The sequence below is a fragment of the Hemicordylus capensis genome, chromosome 6, assembly GCF_027244095.1.
Source record: "Hemicordylus capensis ecotype Gifberg chromosome 6, rHemCap1.1.pri, whole genome shotgun sequence".
Lineage (NCBI taxonomy): Eukaryota > Metazoa > Chordata > Lepidosauria > Squamata > Cordylidae > Hemicordylus > Hemicordylus capensis.
Genome location: NC_069662.1, coordinates 165,556,657 through 165,564,420, shown reverse-complemented (window position 1 = coordinate 165,564,420; position 7,764 = coordinate 165,556,657).

The following is a 7,764-nucleotide window of genomic DNA, read 5'->3' as shown; positions in this document are numbered from 1 at the left end:
TATATCCCCACTGCGCATGTCTTACCTGAGCACCTGTCTGAGCACGGTGAAAGTTTTAGGCACCTTTCTGCCTCAGAAGAAGGGCTGACTTGAGAGAGTATTCTTCAAGCTGAGAAATTCCCTGCTCTTTTTGTTCAAAGTCTCCCCCACACCCACACCCCACTCACAACAGAGTAAGAGTTATTTTTTTTAGGGCTTGGCTCCCTCAAAAGCAAGGTTCTGAGAAGGGAACTATTGTTTAAGAATATTTAGGAACATAGGCAGCTGCCATATACTGAGTCAGACCATTGGTCCATCTAGCTCAGTATTGTCTACCCAGTCTGGCAGTGGCTTCTCCAAAGTTACAGGAAGGAGTCTCTCTCAACCTATCTTGGAGATGCTGCCAGCGAGGGAACTTGGGACAAGTTCTCCCCAGAGCGGCCCCATTATCCCCTAAGGGGAATTTCTTACAGTGCTCACAAGTAGTCTCCATTCAAATGCAACCAGGGTGGACCCTGCTTTGCTAATTCATGCTTCCAACACAAGACTGGCTCTCCTCCCTGATTTTATATCCTGCTTTAGTTAGTTTAGTTATATACTGCCTCATACAAAAAGGTCCCTGGGTGGTTCACAATATTAAAACCATTAAAACATCAACATAATTAAAACAATTTAAAATACATTAAAATCTCTAAAACCAAAGCTTAAAAACTATGAACTAAAAGCCTAACTAAACAGGTATGTTTTTAAATCTTCCTTAAAAACATTCAGAGAAGGGGAAGCTCTAATTTCATTATGAAGCGCATTCCAGAGTCCCGGGTCAACTCTACAAAAGGCCCAGTTTCGCATTGCCACCAGCCGAGCCAGTGGCAACCGGATCTCCCCAGAGAATCTTAACAGGCGGTGGGGGTGATGAAGAAGAAAGCGCTCTCTTAAATACTTCCAGGGATGTAGCTATAATTGAGCGGATGGATTCAAAGAACCTGGGGCCCCCAACTCCACCCCTCTCTATTTTCTTCATTATCTCCCTCACTCCGAGGGGCCGTCAGGGAGAGGGGTGAACATGGGCCCTGTCTCCCCTATCTACGCCCCTGAATATATCAGACCCAAACTTTTCAACAGCAAAAGTTCTCAAAGCAGTTGACATAAGAAAATAGAAGTGGCCGCCTATCCCCCAAGGCTCACAATCCAACATGGATGCATCTTCCCCTGAACACACGTGCAAGAACATAAGAACAGCCCCGCTGGATGAGGCCCAAGACCCATCGAATCCAGCCTCCTGTTTCACACCGTGGCCCACCAGATGCCTCTGAGAAGCCCACAGGCAAGAGCTGAGGGCAGGCCCTCTCTCTTGCTGCTGCTGCCCTGCATCTTGCCTCTGAGGCTGGAGGTGGCTTATAGCCAGTAGAGGAGCCAAGCCAGCAGTGGCCCCGCTTGCCCTGCCCCCTACACCTGACATCAGATGTGGGGGTTAGCCACACCCCTGCTTCTGATGTCAGATGCAGGGGGCGTGGTCTGGCTCCCTAATGGGGTTGCACACCCCCGTTTTGGGAGTTAGATCCAGGCAGCTCTCCCTGCCCTCTGTGAATGCAACACTGAACATCTAACTCCAGAAGGGGGTCACATGACCCCATACGGGAGCTACATCGGGGCCAGCGCTACATTCTCAGCGCGGCCAGAAGCGGCTCTCCCTGCCTTTAAGGCAGCTCTAGCAATTTAACTCCCGAAAGGGGCCACGTGGCCCCATTCAGGAGCTAAATCAGCCCCCCCACACACATCTGATGTCAGACACGGGGGGCGTGTCGGGGCCCCTGAGGGGCAGCGGCCCGGGTTCTTTGAACCCGGTCACCCAATGATAGCTACGCCCCTGTTTATAGCCACCAATGAGTAGCCGTTGATAGTCTCGTCCTCCATGAATATGTCTAAGCCCCTTTTACAGCCATTCAAGCTAGTGGCCATCACCTCATCATGTGGCAGAGAATTCCACAGATAAATTATGCACTGTGGAAAAAGTACTTCCTTTTGTTAGTCTTAAATTCCCTGGCAGTTTCATGGGATGAACCCTGGTTCTAGTGTTGTGAGAATGGGAGATATAGATAGATATAGCTCCACTCGCTCCACACTGTGCATAATTTTATAGACCTTTATTACATCTCCCTTCAACCATCTTTTTTCTAAACTAAAAACCCCCAAGTGTTGTAGGCTTACCTTGTAAGGAAGGTACTCTAGGCCCCTGATCATCTTGGTTGCCCACAACTGGACGTTTATCCAGTTCTATAATGTCCCTTTTGAGATACAGTGACCAGAACTGAACACAGTATTTCAAATGTGGCTGCACCATAGATTTGTATAAAGATTGTACATCAACACCTGCTATGGCATTGCACAACTTGCAGCCGCTGAGCCTGTTCTGAGCTGTTGCTATCTAGCATGATTATGTTTTTTTGAACATAACGTTAGCCCAAACTTATGCCTTTCTGATTTTTAAACGGGTGGAAGACAGGCCATTGGAGAGTGAATGAATACCGCAGACAGCATCTGCAGTGGGGGTGTGGCACAGTGGGGTTTCAGGCAGTGGTCCGTAGCCTGGGAACTGAGGGTCTCACAAACATGTCCCCATTTTCATCTGCAGCATGTTGGAGGGAAGCTTGAAGAAGAGAGCTAGTCCTGTGGTAGTCACCCCCTTTGCTAAGCAGGGTCTGCCCTGGTTTGCTTTTGAATGGGAGACTACATGTGAGTACTGTAAGATATTCCCTTTAGGTGATGGGGCCGCTCTGGGAAGAGCATCTGCCTGCTTGCATGCAGAAAGTTGCAAGTTCCCTCCCTGGCAGCATCTCCAAGATAGGGCTGAGAGAGACTCCTGCCTGCAACCTTGGAGAAGCTGCTGCCAGTCTGTGCAGACAATACTGAGCTAGATGGATTAACTCGGTACCTGGCAGCTTCTTATGTTCCTAGGAGGGCAGGCCACTTTGTCTATATTTACCAGAAGCCAGAGATTCGGGAATCTATGTGGTTTGCCCCTCTCCCGGGAGGGGTGGAGCGGGGAGGGGAGGTCCTTTGAACCCATCCACTCAATGGCTACACTCCTGTATGCATCCTACAGTGTGCATTCCAGTCAAGGGCACACGTACATATCAGCTCGTCTTTTTGCACAATCCTCTGGCTTTCTGAGGTGGACACATGTGCATGCTCAACTGCTTGTGGAGAGGGCTTATGTCCCCCTTTCCTGAGCGGTTGGTCAGCATGATATGCATCTAGATGCCGGCTTTCACAGGCATAGGTCCCTAGCTTCAACAGAGCACATAGCTGGAGGAGGACCAGACCGACCATGCCAGATCAGCTGTTATTGCCCAGTTTTGTCCTGGGTTCGTTTTCTTTAAAGCACTCCGATTTCACAGTGGCCATTTCCTTTCTCGGCTTTCCTAGCTTTCCAGAAGCTCTTCCCGGGGGCTTATAACCCAAGCAAGGCTCATAAAGTTTCCTTTCCCACAGTTCCCCCCCCAATTAACACATAGGTGAGAGGGTCCTCCCTTCTCTCACTTTATTATGCAGAGAAGTTAATGGGGCTGTTTTCCTTTCAAGGGGATCTTTCCCCCATTTCCTTTCTCACTTACAGCAGGAGGCCCAGGTCTTGAAGAGCTCAGAATGAAGTCAAAAATATGTTTTTTTGGTGGGGAGAGAGGCCCGTAGCACACATTTATGGCCCTGGGTAGCATCCCATTGTAAAACAATCTGATCATTTAAAAACCATTGTCCTTCTTCTTGTTGTTTTTAAATAGGGCATCCCACCTAGATGGCATTGCTGACCAACACTGACAGGCAAAATAGGTACCAATCTCCTTCCAGCTAAGAGTTAAAAATGGGTTTATTCCCCACAGTAAAGAGATTTTGGCCTTTTCAAGGAGGGGTGGAGTTGTGTCACATCCACGAGTTATTTTCCTAATTAAGCAGGTGTGTGACATTCTCGTTCACAGATCTCCCTTTCCTCTCTGCCAGCTGGTCATTTCCTCACTGGCTCCCCTCTTGCAGGTTCGCCATTGGGTCTGGAAGAGGCTAGTTCTGAAATGCCCCCCTCCCCACCATCAGAAGATGCTAAGAGCCAAGCCCACCTGAAACCCTTAGCCCAATCCCAGGCATGGAGAGATGACTATGGGTGCTTATTAGGGAAGGAGAGGAACCCTGCCTATGCTCACAGTCACTTTCATTTTTATTCTTGCTTCAGATGCAAACCTGCTAATTGAGCAAAGTGGTACCTTTTGGAGTAGTGAGTAGTCTCTTACATTGAGCAGGGGGAGAGCAACTGTCCCTATATAACCCAAGCACAGCATCCCTCTAGTGGCGGTGGTTGCTGGTGTCTAGGTTGTTTCTTTTTAGATTGTGAGCCCTCTTCGGACTGGAAACCTTTTCCTATGTAAACTGTTTGGGGGTGGGGGATGCTGGAAATTGGTATATAAATATTAATAAATAATAATGCAGACTATAATGCAAATAGTGCAATAATAATGATAATAATGCAGACAGCAAGTGCCGCTTTTGTAAAGAAGCAGATGAAACAGCGGACCACCAAATCAGCTGCTGTAAAAAGATCGCACAGACTGACTACAAACAAAGGCATGACAAGGTAGCAGGGATGATACACGGGAACATCTGCAAAAAATACAAGCTACCTGTAGCCAAAAATTGGTGGGACCATAAAACTGAAAAAGTTGAAGAAAATGAAGATGTAAAAATATTATGGGACTTCCGACTACAAACAGACAAACATCTGCCACACAATACACCAGATATAACTGTAGTCGAGAAGAAAGAAAAACAAGTTAAAATAATCGACATAGCAATACCAGGGGATGGCAGAATAGAAGAAACAGAAATAGAAAAAAACCACAAAATACGAAGATCTACAAACTGAAATTGAAAGGCTGTGGCAGAAGACCAAAATCATCCCAGTGGTAATTGGCGCCCTGGATGCAGTTCCAAAAGACCTTGAAGAGCACCTCAACACCAATAGGGGCCACAGAAATCACCATCAGCCAATTACAAAAAGCAGCTTTACTGGGAACAGCCTATATTTTGCGACTATATCTATAATAACCAACAGTACTGATGATAAAATTCAGCCATCCCAGGACCTTGGGAAGGACTCGATGTCTGGATAAAACAAACCAGTCAATAACACCTGTCTGACTGTGTAAACAAGAAATAATAATGGTGTTCACAGATGAAAAACAGGTTCCAGATGTAATTAACTAGTATATTGTATAGATTATGTTTATATCCTACCTTTCCTCCAAGGAAGCCAGGGCAACATATATAGACCCTAGCAACAACCATGTGAGGTAGGTTAGGCTGAGAGATAGTGACTGGATCAAAATCACCCAGCATGACTGAGCAAAAAGATTCCCAACACTCTATATTCGTTGTGCTGCCTCTCAGGTGAGTCATGGAGAAATGGTATGTTCGCAGAGAACCTTTTGGGAGCATTTGTGCACAACTAAGCGTACAGGAAGCAGCACTCAAATACCAAAAACGTATCACAGCGAGAAGAAATTTACGGATCTTTCTACCATGTGGACTCCATGACCCCAAAGGAACCAACGATTCATGTGAACTGCTAAGCATTTCACACTTTCCTCCTTGAGGGAACCCTTCTCCATGTAACTGTCTGTTGCTGAGCGAGGATTGAAAGGACGAAAGAACAGGCAGGTGTGGGAACAAGGGACAGAGAAGAAGACCCCCCAAAAGGACACAAAGAACAATAGACTAAAGTCTAGGGCCATGGAGATGTGAGACTCCCCATCAGGGTCAACAGACTGAGCTATTCAGGCTCATGAGAGGAGTTGTTGCTGGCTCCACGAATTTCTGGGCTGTTTCCGCTTTCTTGGAACAGCTGCCCACCATGCTAAACCACATACAGCATTCGAACCTTGCCTAGTTCCAAACAACTTTCCACGCAGCAAGGAGGGATTTCCTTTCAAGGAAACACAAGGGTAGTTAATACAACCATAACCTGGGCAGGGCAAAGAACGGTGCGCACTCCTGATTTTTGATCCTGTGTGAGCCACAGTCTAGGTAGGAGGTGGGGGCCAGCTCAGGTGGCATTTCCTCCACCCTCGTTCATGTGCTGGGTAGGATGACCCTGTCTGAGCCTGCATCTGCTTTCCAGACAATCATCCCGCTCCTCCTACCTAGATTTTAGCTCACACACAATCAGAGATCAGGAGCATGCATAGGACACTTGTCCTACTCAGGTTATGGCCGTGTGAACTGGCCCACTGCCTAAAGCCTCCTGTAGGTTCATGGACAGTTGCATCATTTTAAAAACCCCGACTACTCTTGCAAACTTATTTGCAAATAAATCCTCCACCTTCGAAGAGGAACAAAGAACATGGACACAGTTCCAACAGACTCCATCCATTTTGAGGAAGATATATCCGAAGGGATAAGACATCTGGCAGCTTTGGGAAGCATCCTGCATGGGTCATTTAGCAGAGGCACCGTGAAGGCTTATCTGCTGCCCCACTGCACTCTGTGTTGCCCACAGAGGGGACTGTCATAAGGTCCCAAGTGGCATCCTCATCAACTGTGGCACATCACGCTCTTTGCATACTCACTTTTGCGCAAAAGAGCACCAAACGAGGAGCACAGACATGTGTTCTGAATCACATTGCAAACAAAGTGTAAACGGACACACATGTGCCCCACAGAATGAACAAGGAGACAGATTAATTGATTGTGCAATCTCAGGCATGCCAACGCAGAAGTACATAAGAACAGCCCTGCTGGATCAGGCCCAAAGCCCATGCAATCCAGCATCCTGTTTCACACAGTGGCCCACCAGATGCCGCTGGAAGCCTACAGGCAGGAGTTGAGGGTATGCCTTCTCTCTTGCTGTTACTCCCCTTCAACTGGTACTCAGAGGCATCCCGCCTTTGAGGCTAGAGGTGGCCTACAGCCCTCCGACTAGTAGCCGTTGATAGACCTCTCCTCCATGAAGTTATCCAAACCCCTCTTCAAGCCATCCAGGTTGTTGGCTGTCACCACATCTTGTTGCAGAGAATTCCACAAGTTGATTATGCGTTGTGTGAAAAATGCAAATCCTACTGTGCTCAAAGGGGCTCACTCTCAGATACGTGTGCGCAAGATTGCAGCCCAGGTCGACCAATCTGCAAAAAGCTGGAAGTAAGCCTGCAGTCATGAACCCTGTCACCTATTGCAATCATCTGGGGAGGTCCGGTTATGGTTGCTGCCAGCTCATTTGAAGGTGACTCAGTCCTAGGCCTTTTCTGGGGCTGCCCCGGGGCTTTGGAATGTGCTCCTTGTCGAAATAAGAGCATCTCCTTCTGTTTGCTTTTAGGAAGACCTTCAAAACACACCTGTTCTCTCAGGCTTTTAACTGAAATTAATCTTAGTGTTTATCCCATGAAATTGTTTTAACATTTTTATTCTGTGAAATTGTTTTGTTTTTACTCTGTTTTATATTAGTTTTAAATTGTGTACACTGCCTTGAGATTACACATATTAAGCAGTATATAAATACGATAAATAAACAAATGGGTACAGGAGACCCTCGCTATTCCATAGCCCCTGGTGGCGCAGTGGTAAAACTGCCGCCCTGTAACCAGAAGGTTACAAGTTCAATCCTGACCAGGGGCTCAAGGTTGACTCAGCCTTCCATCCTTCCGAGGTCGGTAAAATGAGTACCCAGAATGTTGGGGGCAATATGCTAAAATCATTGTAAACCGCTTAGAGAGCTTCTAGCTATAGAGTGGTATATAAATGTAAGTG